General features: G+C 40.3%; 1 protein-coding gene across 1 annotated transcript in view; it reads right to left on the reverse strand.

Moving 5' to 3' along the window:
- The window catches only part of CDH18 (cadherin 18), a 965040-nt gene that overhangs the window by 530660 nt on the left and 419965 nt on the right, over positions 1-14415 (reverse strand). The window lies entirely within an intron of this gene.

A 14415-nucleotide genomic window follows, 5' to 3' on the forward strand; every position in this document is an offset into this window, starting at 1 on the left:
TTGAAAGGAAGACATCCATTGTATACAACTGTTATGTGACCTGCTGTGATTGGCAACAGTGGTCACAGGGCATCAGCAGTGGCCAGGTGCAGTGATTAGTCTTCTGCTGGATGCAGTCGGTGACAGATTGCACTGCAGCGTGATTCCACAGCCATGTGTGGAACACGATTCAGGAGGACTTCATATGACATCTGCAGGAATTGATAAGAGGTTCCCGCTGGCGTCATTATGCTATATGCCAGCCAGGAACCGGTTAAGCATCATTAAAATCACTTCTCCTTTAAAAACAATCTTTAAAAAAAATAATTGTATTTATACATGTTTTTAACCACTTAACAACCGTCCATTGCCGATTAACGGCTTCAGGGCGGTTGTTTAACTCTGAGAGGCCGTTAATTAACGGCCTCCCAGAATTCTGCTCTCGTGCCCCCCCTGGGGCGCGCACACGAGAGCATCCGTGACGGATCACGGATCACGGTAAATGGCCGCTCATCGCGGCCGATTACCACGTGATCGCTCCGTCAAATGACGGAGTGATCACTTGTAAACAAACCGGCGTTATGTCATGATGCCGGTTCCTCCCTCCCCCTCTCTGTACCGATCGGTAGAGCGGAGGGGGAAGAGATCGGCGTCAGCAGTGCTGTGGGCTGCATCTGCAGTGCCCACATTGCTGCTCACCAAAATTTAACCCCTAAATTCCCTGCCAACACTCTGCAATACCCTGCAACACTCTGCAAAACTCTGCCACTCTCTGCAATACCCTGCCACACTCTGCAATACCCTGCAACACTCTGCAATGCTCTGCAATACCCTGCAACACTCTGCAATGCCCTGCAACACTCTGCAATGCCCTGCAACACCTGCCAATACCCTGCAACACTCTGCAATGCTCTGCAACACCCACCAATACCCTGCAACACTCTGCAACACCCACCAATACCCTGCAACACTCTGCAATGCTCTGCAACACCCGCCAATACCCTGCAATGCTCTGCAACACCCGCCAATACCCTGCAACGCTCTGCAACACCTGTCAATACCCTGTAACACTCTGCAACACCCGCCAATACCCTGCAACACTCTGCAACACCCGCCAATACCCTGCAACACTCTGCAATGCTCTGCAACACCCGCCAATACCCTGCAACACTCTGCAATGCTCTGCAACACCCGCCAATACCCTGCAACACTCTGCAATGCTCTGCAACACCCGCCAATACTCTGCAATGCTCTGAAACACCCGCCAATACCCTGCAACACTCTGCAATGCTCTGCAACACCCGCCAATACCCTGCAATGCTCTGCAACGCAATACTCTGCAACGCCATACTCTGAGATACCCAGCCATGCTCTGAGATACCCAGCCATACTCAGAGATACCCAGCCATACTCAGAGATACCCAGCCATAGTCGGTGATACCCTGCAATACCCAGCCATAGACACCCCCCCTCCCGCCGCCCTCCGGTGCTTCTACCGACTCACCAATAGGATCAAAGCCAGAATCTTTTTTTTTTTTCAGGCTTCCCAGCTTAGAGGTGAGATGCGGGGTCTTATTGACCCCATATCTCACTGTAAAGAGGACCTGTCATGCCATATTCCTATTACAAGGGATGTTTACATTCCTTGTAATAGGAATAAAAGTGATCAAAAAATTTATTTTTGGGGAAAAAAATGTCAAACTAAAATAAATAAAGTAAAATGAACAATAAAAAAAAAATGTTTTTTTTAAAGCGCCCCTGTCCCCATGTGCTCGCATGCAGAAACAAACACATACGTAAGTCCCGCCCACATTTGAAAACAGTGTTCAAACGACACATGTGAGATATCACTGCGAACGTTAGAGCGAGAGCAATAATTCTAGCCCTAGACCTCCTCTGTAACTCAAAACATATAACCAGTAAAAGAAATTTAAATCGTCGCCTATGGGGATTTTTAAGTAGCGACGTTTGGCGCCATTCCACGAGCATATGCAATTTTGAAGAGTGACATGTTAGGTATATATTTACTCAGCGTAACTTCATCTTTCACATTATGCAAAAATTGGGCTAACTTTACTGTGTTTTTTTTTAAGCACAAAACAGTTTTTTTTTCAAAAAAAAAAAGCAATCGAAAAATTGGTGCGCAAATACCGTGCAAGATAAAAAGTTGCAACGACCACCATTGTATTCTCCAGGGTGTTTGCTAAAAAAAACATATATAATGTTTTGGGATTCTATGTAATTTTCTAGCAAATAAATGATTATTTTTACATGTAGGAGAGAAATGTCAGAATTGTCCTGGGTGCTCCAGAACGCCTGATGGCACTCCCTGCATGTTGGGCCTCTGTATGTGGCCACACTGTGTAAAAGTCTCACACATGTGGTATCACTGTACTCGGGAGTAACAGCAGAATGTGTTTTGGGGTGTAATTTTTGGTATGTATATGCTGTGTGTGAGAAATAAACTGATAACATGACAATTTTGTGAAAAAAAAGTAAAAAAAATCTTGATTTTGCAAAGAATTGTGGGAAAGAATTACAACTTCAAAAAACTCATCATGCCTCTTACTAAATACCTTGGAATGTCTTCTTTGCAAAAAGGGGTCATTTGGGGGGTATTTGTACTTTTCTGGCATGTTAGGGTCTCAAGAATTGAAATAGGCCGTCAGTACTTCAGGTGTGATCAATTTTCAGATATTGGCACCATAGCTTGTGGACTCTATAACTTTCACAAAGACCAAATAATATCCACCAATTTGTACTTATTTTTACCAAAGATATGTAGTAGTATAAATTTTGGCCAAAATGTATGAAGAAAAAATTACTAATCTGCAAAATTTTATAACAGAAACAAAGAAAAAAACTTTTTTTTACAGAATTTTCTGTATTTTTTCTTTTATAGCACAAAAAATAAAAAAACGAGCGGTGATTAAATACCACCAAAAGAAAGCTCCATTTGTGTGAAAAAAAGGACAACAATTTCATATAGGTCCAGTGTTGGATGACTGAGTAATTGTCATTCAATATGTGAGAGCACCGAAAGCTGAAAATTGGTCTGGTTATTAAGAGTGTTTAAGTGCCCAGTGGTCAAGTGGTTATTAATAATAATAATAACTTACATACAGTATAAGCCTTAAAAAATCAAAAGTTCCCATTTTAAAGTTTGTGTCCCATAGACCTTAATAAGGTTCACAGCTTGGGTCTGGACTAAAAGAATGTTCTCCCAAGAAAGATTATTTGCAAAAAAAAAGCTAATTTAAAAGTGGGAAAATTCATCAATTAGCATGTTTTTCTATTGTGGGGAAAATTGGAATGCCCAAAGGTAAACCATGTAGGGAGAACATACAAAATAAATACAGAAAATACTCAAGTGATAAAACAGACAATAGTACTAACCACTGGCCTGTCATGAAAACATTGTTGGCTAACTGAACCAAGCTCTGCGAATTAACAGAAAATCAGCCACATTTTCATATGTAACACAGTAGAACCTTCTTTGAACAGAGGTATTCATCTCTCATTCCTTCACATATACCAAAAAATTGGGTTTATTTCTCCGTTTAGAACAGTTGGTGTATTTATGAAAATCGTTCCTTTACAACCTAATAGCCAAATGCACATCCAGGACCATTTGTGTATACCGCAAATACAGTCTAATGATACTAATGAAATAGAACAATTTATTCCAAACTGCATACAGTTGTTTCAGGCATTTTGGCCTTCACCGGTTCAGCGTAGTGAAACCATGGCTTCTATAGAGTAAGGAGTGACGTGCTGACATCACCACCAAGGAACACGAGGTCCCAGAAGGAACGGGCTGTATATTGAGTACCGGCCGGCTTGATATATGATACATGCAATGCTTTCTTTTTAGATGTGTAAGTGCAATTCTTTTTATTTTATTTATTAAACATACTGAATTACACTATGGAAGTTCTTTCTTATTCTTAATATGGGGAAGCAATACCAGGAGTGGAGGAGTGGGGCTGTCCTGTTGGTGTGAGAGAGACCCTGTTGGGTTACATAGCCACAGGCGCATTTAATCTCCTTAAAAAAGAGATCAATCCATCTGGTAAGCAGCAGTCATCTCTCAGGTGGAGGAGTCTTTCTATCACAAACCATCACTATTCTTTGGGTGTATAAAGTTTGAAGTCACCTATAATCAGTGAATGAGGATCTTCCTTTACGAACTTTGGCTGAAAGTGTCACTTACCTGTTGCTCTTTTCTCCATTTTAAACACTACAGTGCAGACTATTTTTTGAATAAGGTTTTTTCATCATCCCAATTATTGTAATTGGTGTGCATTTAATTGGATGCTTGAATATCGTTATATATTGTCAGCATTTGGCACATAAGTTTTGTATAGTTCACCAAGGATCATATAGCCATTATCATTCACGGCAGGACTATAACATTTTATGTACATATCACTTTCACACAGCGCAGCTTATCCTTCGATTTAGGACTCCAAAAAGCAAAAAAAACAGTAAGGTTATGGGGAAAAGTAATTTTCTTATATTAACTGAAAAGCAATACATTTAAAGCATTAAAGTGGTTCTAAAGGCAGAAAGGTTTTTTTTTTTCTGTTACCTTTAGGCATTCCATGCAAGAAGGTAAAAAAAAAAACGTCTGCATGCAACTTCCTCCCAGACCCCCCCCCCCCCTCCCCCATACTTACCCAAGCCTGATCACAATCCAATAATGTGCATGAGACCTGCTACTCTCCCAGGTCTCTGCTTCTGCTTCTAGCTTGAATCAATCACAGCCTTGGAGGAGATAGTAGGGGGTGGCACTGAGCCATACTCTATGTGTCCTATAGAAACACAAAGGCAGCTCAGGAGCGAGCACACTCCAGTGCTCCCATAGCAAGTGGCTTTCTATGGGGGAACTTGGCAGTGGCGAGGAGCCAACAGCGCCAGTGGGGGGGACCACAATAAGGAGGATCGGGGCTGCTCTGTGCAAAACCATTGCACAGAGTAGGTAAGTATAATGTTTATTTTTAAAAAAGTGAAAAATGTACGCTTAATAGCACTTTAAAGAGGTTGCAAAATGAACAGAGCATTACCCTCTATAGTGTATACTAGCTTTAACCCAAAGCCCCTAGTGCAGTTCCTATCTAATCTTCCCTCCCTTTGGTATCTGCATAAATCCCTTCTGACAGTCTAACTCAACACCAAGCAATCCCAGGGGACTTCCCTCCAGAAAACCAGAAAACAGCAGATGGTTGACAGCCTCGGCCATGCATGTTTCCTTATAAGTGAGTGTAGAGGAATGTGTGTCAATTCTCTCCACTCGGGTCTCAGATTACAATGAGATCTCCTTTCACGCAGTGCAGTGTGTGACATCAAAACCCTGCCCCCTGCCTTTTGAGCTGAGAAAAAAGCTTTTTGCTCTTTGTGTTTAGAAGGCTGTAGAAGAAAGGTCTGCAAACAGGTACAACTTGTGTAGGATGATTTTTTCCATCTCTGTGTATCATCAGAGGCTAGTCACTACTATATATATATATATATATACCGTATATACTCGAGTATAAGCCGAGATTTTCAGCCTCTTTTTTGAGGCTGAAAGTGCCCCCCTCGGCTTATACTCGAGTCATCGCTGTCTGCCCGCTCGATCAGCGTGTCGAGCAGACAGACAGCGGCCATTCTATGATTCAAAAGCCGCGCCTCCGGCTCCGCCTTCGCCTGTGATAGGCGGAACACTGAATTTCCCAGCAGCCTGTGTTCCGCCTATCACGGGCGTCGTCTCATCCTCGTACTACGGACGAGGATGATACGACGTCCGTGATAGGCGGAACACAGGCTGCTGGGAAATTCAGTGTTCCGCCTATCACAGGCGAAGGAGGAGGCGCGGCTTTTGAATTTTACAATGGCCGCCGACGAAGAGGGCACGGGACGGAGGCAAGGCAAGGCACGGCACGGGACGGGACGGGACGGGACGGGACGGGACGAAGGCTCGGGACAAAGGCTCGGGACAAAGGCTCGGGACACAGGTAGGCTGGACACACACACACACACACACACACACACACACACACACACACACACACACACACACACACGGATGGAGACACACACACACGGATGGATGGATGGATGGAGACACACACACACACAGGGATGGATGGATACACACACACACAGGGATGGATGGATGGATGGAGACACACACACACAGGGATGGATGGATGGATGGATGGAGACACACACACACAGGGATGGATGGATGGATGGATGGAGACACACACACACAGGGATGGATGGATGGATGGACACACACACACACACACACAGGGATGGATGGACGGACACACAGGGATGGACGGACACACAGGGATGGACGGACACACAGGGATGGACGGACACACACACAGGGATGGACAGGCATGTCTCACCCTCGGCTTATACACGAGTCAATAAGTTTGCCAGTTTTTTTGGGGGTAAATTGGGGGCCTCGGCTTATATTCGGGTCGGCCTATACTCGAGTATATACGGTATATATATATATATATATATATATATATATATATATGTTAGGTATCACAAACACTTTGATACACATAATGTTTTAGGGAGTAAAATTTTTAATGAATGATTATTCACATTTACATGTATACAAATAACGACAAACGAAATCTATGACTGTAATATGACATTCTAAAGTTTCAGAATCAAAATGTAGTTCAAATCAATATCCAACAAGCTGTACACAGTAATTGGCATGCTTGGCTCAATATGTTCTGGCTCTGAAATGTATTATCATCATTAGCAAATACATGCAACTTAACTGACAGATCATGCTGGTAAAAGTTTTGCCAGGACAAAAGAAGTTGTATTGCTGTTTTGAATTAAAATTATGGTTCAGTGTCATTCGCAGAAGTAAAATAATAACAAACCAAGACATCTGAAATTTAGTAACTTGTCTTTATCCTTCCATTTTTGATTTCGGACAAAACCTTCTGACTTTACATCCACAACAAATAAAGTGCAGCACACATAGTGCAAATTCAATAAATCAATCAAAGAATCATTGTGATTTTGTAAGTAATTTGATATTACAAAAAGTGTTAATGTGCAATCACTCCACAATTTTGCAAATCAATATACTGATGAAAACTGAAAGTGCCAAAAATAACAGCCCTAAAATTATATATATTAAAAGATCAAACTCAATAAAGTGCTCTAAGGCCGTGTACACACGCGGGGACTGTTCGCTCAACTTTGTTCGTCAAACAGTTTCAGCGGACAGTCCGTTCAAAACTAGCATGGACGGACTTGGCCACACACGACGAACGAACAGTCCGCTGAAACCATGCGCGATGACGTGAACGGCACGTACGACGGGACTAGAAAACGACGTCCTATACACTGCAATGCAAACTTCGGCGTGTAAATCCTTTCTGAGCATGCGCGGAACTTAGTTTGACGAACAAGCCTACACACGAGGGGACTGTTCGCTGAAACAAAGTTTCAGCGGACAGTTTTTCGGAAATTCCGAAAAACTTTGTTCAGCAGACTGTTCGCTGAAACTGTCCGCTGAAAGCCCACACACGAGCTGACTGTCCGCCGAAACACTGTTCAGCGGACAAAGTTGAGCGAACAGTCCCCGCGTGTGTACGCGGCCTTACACAATGTAAATCCCCTCCAGAACTCATGTGCTGGAATCCTCATACCACACTCATACCACACATCAAGTCTCTTACCAGAAAAAAAATGAGCCCCTTATCCAGAGAGGGCAGGATATTATAAGGCAACACCAGGAGGAGTTCAGACAGAGAAAAAGATGGACTATTAGTTGGAGAAATTCAGCTCCCCAAACCTCAGGAAAGTACATGGGAAAACCAGATGTGCTCCCAATTCTCCTCCTGGCATCAGTCCCGCAAATGTATGCAGAGAAGGGCACAAACATACTCTCAATAGTGTAAGATCACTAAAAAACACTATTAAAAATATATTGCACTTACATTCATAGCAAACAATACTAACACTGTATGTATTAATATCCAAAACCAAGATAGAGGCCGGCCATTGAGCATGCATGTGTAAATATGTCATAGCTCCACCCACTTGTAGATTTTCCTAAAGTGGAATGAGTGTTTTCAAATACTTTAGAGATCTTTTAAAATCCCCTTTCTAAATCATAAGCATCCACATGCTTTTTTTTACAGCCTAAAAGAGTTCTTTTGATTTTGGTATGATGGCACCATCACATCAACAATAAAGAGCATACCAGACTGTGAATAACTAACATTCAAAAAATACATATTTTACCAACATACTCCCTAAGCAGCTTCTAATATTTGACAAAATGTAGAGAAATGTTGCGCTTCAGTTCTAAGTGAAAAAACTGACCAGCTGCCAACAACTTTACCCAGATACAAGGTAAAAAAAACGAATTAAATAGAATGCGGCACAGATATGAACACAAATTCAATCAATCAATCAATCAATCAATCAATAATCATTGTGATTTTATATGTTACTATTAGAAAAAATTGCTAGTGTGCAAACAATCGTTCCACAATTGTGCAAATCGATATACAGATGAAAGTGATGAAGTGACAAAAAACAGGCAACATCAGGAGGAGTTCAGACAGAGAGAAGGATGAACTATTAGCTGGAGAAGTTCAGCTCCCCAAACCTCAGGAAAGTACATGGCAAAACCAGATGTTCTCCCAAATATCCTCCCAATATCTGTCCCCCAAATGTATGCAGAGAAAGGGCACAAAAATACTCTCAATAGTGTAAGATTATAAAAAAAAACACTTTATTAAAATATTTTGCACTTACATTCACATCAAACAATGCCAGCGCTGTATGTATTAATATCAAAAACCAAGATAGTGGCCAGCCAATGCACATGCGTGCATGCCTACGTACAGACGTGACCAATAGTTTTGAGAATTACACAAATATACATTTTTCACAAAGTCTGCTGCCTAAGTTTTTATGATGGCAATTTGCATATACTTCAGAATGTTATGAAGAGTGATCAGATGAATTGAATCAAAGAAAAGTCTGTTGACACCTTTATTGAAGATGGTTTAAAAATTATTTTGGCACAAAGACATCAGAGGCACAGGATCAATGAAAAGCTGACATGTTTCACACCCCTATGGGGTACTTAGTCATAGCTATGACTAAGCACCCCATAGTGGCATGAAACATGCCAGCTTTTCATTGATCCTTTACCTCTGATGTCTTTGTACCAGAACCAGCATCTGTTTCCATTAGCAGGTTGGTTGCATCATGAGATGTCTGCCTAAAGCAGTGTTCTTTTGTTGATCAAATAAATTGCAATTAATTGTAAAGTCCCTCCTTGCCATGAAAATGAACTTAATTCCATTAAAAAAAAATCCACTGCAGTTGTGAAGAAGGCTTCAGGGTGCCTGAGAAAGTCCCGCAAGTGCCAGGACCGCCTCCTACAGCTGAATCAGATGCGGGATCGGGCACCACCAGTGCAGAGCTTGCTCAGGAATGGCAGCAGGCAGGTGTCAATGCATCTGCATGCACAGTGAAGTGAAGGCTTTTGGAGGATGGCCTTGTCTCAAGCTAGGGAGCAAAGAAGACCACTTCTCTCCAGAAAAAATATTACAGACAGAATGATATTCTGCAAAAAGTACAGTGATTGGACTGCTGGGGTAAATTAATTTTCTCTGATGAATCCCCTTTCAGACTGTTTGGGGAATCTGTAAAAAACCTTGTCCGGAGAAGAAAAGGTGAACGCTACCCTCAGGCCTCTGTCATGCCAACAGTAAAGCATCCTGAGACCATTTATGTGTGGGATTTCTTCTCAGCCAAAGGAGTGGACTCACTCACAATTTTGCCTAAGAACACAGCCATGAATAAAGAATAGTACAAAAACATCCCCCAAGAGCAACTTCTCCCAACCATTCAAGAAGTTTGGTGACAAAAAATGCCTTTTCCAGCATGATGAAGCACCTTGCTATAAGGCAAAAGAGGCTAATTAAGTGGCTTTGGGGAACAAAACATAGAAATTTGGGTCTATGGCCAGGAAACCCAGACCTTAATCCCATTGAGAACTTGTGGTCAATCCTCAAGAGATGGATGAACAAAAAAACCTTACAATTTTTTACAAGCTCCAAGCATTGATTATGCAAGAATGGGCTGCCATCAGTCAGGATGTGGTCCAGAAGTTGATTGACAGCATGCCAGGTCTCGAAAAAGAAGGGTCAATACTGCAAATATTGCATTTTTACTTAAACTTGTAATTGCAATAAAAGCCTTTGACACTTATGAAAGCTTGTGATTGTACTTCAGTATACCATTGTGCCATCTGATGAAAAGATATAAAAACACTGACTTTTGAAAATGACACAAAAAATCATTTTAACAAACATTTGGCCATGGCTGTATGTCATATCTCCAACCCTTGTCGATTGTTTTTCCTAAAGTGGAATGAGTGTTTTCAAATAATTTTTAAATCCCCTGCCTAACTCATAGGCATTCATGGCCTTTTTTTATGGCCTAAGAAAGCTATTTTCATCTCGGCATGATGGCACCACACATAACAACAGTAAAAAGCATACCAGACCATGACTAACTAAAGTTTAAATAAGACATATTTTACCTGTATACTCCCTGAGCAGGTTCTAATCATTGACACCTAATTTGAAACACCTGATTCTAAATTCAAAGATTTGAACGGGGGGGCATTTTTTCCACATGACAAATCTGCATTTTTGTTATTTATTATATATTTAACCTCTCAATACCAGATTTTTGGTCTGCAGGGTTTGAACTAGAGGCATCCTTCTATTTTCAGGCAATATACCTTTCATCTTGTAAGAAGTAATATTCAAATATGCTTTTTAATATAATTTTGCATATACTGCTTAAATTGTCATAAACTATGATTTTTTATTTTTTTTATCCCTGATAGTAGAGCACATGTTCATCTACACATCATTGTACAACGTTTATATCTATGCCCTAGCAAACATGTGTCAGTTTGTGAATGGCTTAAACAATATAGGACATAAGGTAGATCTGTGTAATATCTATGATCCATAATATAATGACTGGGGACAAGGAAGAGGGGCCAGGCCATTCGTTTCTGTATCTAGGCTTTAGTTAAAATATTCAGAATATATACAATATAGAAAACCAGCAAACACTCATTTCATTGTACAAACCACAAACACCTATGTAGCATACAATGCATAAAATATGACACTTAAAACAGGGAAAAGTTTAAAAGTCTGACAAAAACAAATATTTTAGGTACCGTTCAAAAAAACACCATATATCAACACATACTATAAAAAAGCCCAATATAGAAGAGATTGAATATAATCTGCCCATGTATATAATCTCCCCTCTTGGTTTATTTTTCTTCAAACAGGATTCACACTTTTGTGTTGCATTACCACACACACACAGCTTAACATGTATTATGTCAAGCATCAATGTACATTGTGATAAGCCCATTCATTTTGAGTGGGTTGTCTATACATGACAACACACGTTTAATGAGCTCTTTTCTACTGCAGTGAGAAAAATAAAGGAGATGCCCCCTGGAACTTTATAGGCATACGTTGGAAACCAAAAAGATGCGTAGATAAGTATTATAAAAAGTACACATTTTATTGATAAAAGCTGTCTGACAATAGACGAGAATATCACATTTACTATACAAGAATGGTAATCATACATGGATAATATACTGCTGAATTCTATGACACACAATTAATCTTGTGCCCCATACACACAATAAAATTTTCCGACAACAAATGTTGGATGTGAGCTTGTTGGCAGTAAGTCCGACCGTGTGTATGCTACATCGAACATTAGTTGTTGGACTTTCTGCCAACAAATGTTGGCTAGCAGGTTCTCAAATTTTCTGCCAACAAATGCTTATTGTCAGACTTTCCGATCATGTGTACGCTGGTCCGTTGGACAAACGTCCACGCATGCTCGGAATCAAGTACGAGCCAGAAGCGCCCGGTCTTGTTTGTAATGGAGATATCAAGTACGTCTTGTATGTCACTACATTCATAATTGTTGGCCAACATTTCTGTGACTGTGTGTATGCAAGACAAGTTGGAGCCAACATCCTTTGAACAAAAATCCACAGTTTTGTTGTCAGAAAGTCTGATCGTGTATACGGGGCATTAAGCTATGCTTGAATAGCCATGCTTCTGTATAATGTATTGTTTAAATGTATGATACTTACACATCTTCATTCATTTTTATAACTATTTACATTGGGATTTTGAATGTATAAGGAGTACTGGACCATTGACTTTTTTTTTTTTTAAATACAGCTTAAGGATGAACTGGGAACCAAGAAATATTTTTTTCTTTAGATACCGTATTTTTCGGACTATAAGGCGCACGTAAAAGCCTAAATTTTCTCCCAAAAACGACCGTGCGCCTTATAATCCGGTGCGCCTTATATATGACCTGTTGACATCGCTGGAGTTCTTTGTTAACAGTATCTGTCAGATGGGCGCGCATGGAGTCACAGATCAATAGGGATGGAGATTCGTGGAAAAAGCCACCCGGTCTCTTGACGTAAACCTTCGGACTATAAGGCGCACGTAAAAGCCTAAATTTTCTCACAAAATCGACCGTGCGCCTTATAGTCCGATGCGCCTTATATATATGGAAATATCCATTTTATCAGCCGGTCGTTGCTAGTGCGCCTTATAATCCGGTGCGCCTTATAGTCCGATGCGCCTTATATATGGAAATATCCATTTTATCAGCCGGTCGTTGCTAGTGCGCCTTATAATCCGGTGCGCCTTATAGTCCGAAAAATACGGTAACTTGTAAAGGTTGTTAAAGTCTTACAAAAGTCCTTCCTGACCCTGATACAACCACAGCATTATGAATGGCCAGATACATTGCTGTTCCTTTTAAGAAAAAAAACAATAAATGTATAGACTTTTCAAACATTAATTATTTCCCACTTTTAGAAGTCTATCTTTAAAGTAAAGGATATGCACAATTGATTCTATATACCTAAACTTTGATCTTCTAGGTTTATGTATGTTTCACAATAATGGTATTACATTATTACACTGCAAAATACAGATGTATATACACTATGCATGCCTCTTTTCTTTGGATTTAAATATTGTCCAGCCATGCACCTGGACTGTAATCTTCCAGTTTTGTGTGCAAAGACTGCTTCTGAGTTGTGTACATACATATACCTAACAAACTGTGTACAGTATATAGTGGTCACGATGACTGCTGGGCACCTGCGATCGCTTCACACAGAGACAGAATGAACATCTGTTAATGTAAACAGACAGATCTCCATGCTGTCAGGGGTGAGGAGAGTGATCTGTTCCTCATACTAAGTATGAAGAACAGATCGCTCTCCTCACTTAGGCAGTCCCACCCCCCCCCCCAAAGTTAGAATAACTCCCTAGGACACACAATAAACCCCTCAATCACCCTTAGTGTTAACCCCTTTTCTGCCAGTGACATTTACACACTAATCAGTGCATTTTTATAGCACTGATTGCTGTATAAATGCCAATGGTCCCAAAAATGTGCCAACAGTGTCCAATCTGTCCGCCATAATGTTGCACTGCCAATAAAAATTGCTGATCACTGCCATTACTAGTAAACTACTAATACTAGTAGTCTTTCCTCTATTTTGTAGATGCTATAATTTTTTCACAAACCAATCAATATTTTTCAATATCAATATTATTGTGATTTTTATTACCAAAAATATGTAGGAGTATATATATTGGCCTAAACTGAGAAATAAATTAGCTTTTTTTTAAAAAAAAATGGGGCTATTTTTTATAGCAAAAAGTACAAAATATTGTGTTTTTTTTTTTAAGTGTCGCTCTTTTTTTGTTTATCACGCAAAGAATAAAAACCGAAGAGATGGTAAAATACCACCAAAAGAAAGCTCTATTTGTGGTAAAAAAAGGACATCAATTTTTTGTTTGAATGCAATGTCGCATGACTGCGCAATTGTCAGTTAAAGCGACACAATGCCGTATCGCTAAAAATTGCCTGGTCATTGAGCAGCCAAATCTTCCAGAGCTGAAGTGGTTAAAGGAGTCCATTTTCTTTTAGCTCAGTGAAGTTGTATTAACATCAATTATCCAATCATGTGCAAACAAAATTACTTTTTTACTGTTCTTCTGCACATGATGTTAGGTGTTTAGACTGATCACAGGTTCACTTGGTCAAATGAAGAAAGCACTTCTTAAGCAAACCAACCGCACTAAACAAATTGCAACCTGAATTCCTAACACATATATATTTCCAGCAGTACAAATCTAAACTCAAGATAACATGAAGGATTATAACCTGCTGTTCATGGAATTTCTGCTGTCAAATAAATATGCAAATTATATTCATCAAAGTGTTGAATTTATACTGTCTGGATGGCCATAGCAATCATTATTGGTGATGGCAGCATACTATGCATTTCAAACACTG

Source organism: Lithobates pipiens, unplaced genomic scaffold (genome assembly GCF_037356315.1).
Source record: "Lithobates pipiens isolate NorthernLeopardFrog02 unplaced genomic scaffold, aLitPip1_a1.2 Scaffold_19, whole genome shotgun sequence".
Lineage (NCBI taxonomy): Eukaryota > Metazoa > Chordata > Amphibia > Anura > Ranidae > Lithobates > Lithobates pipiens.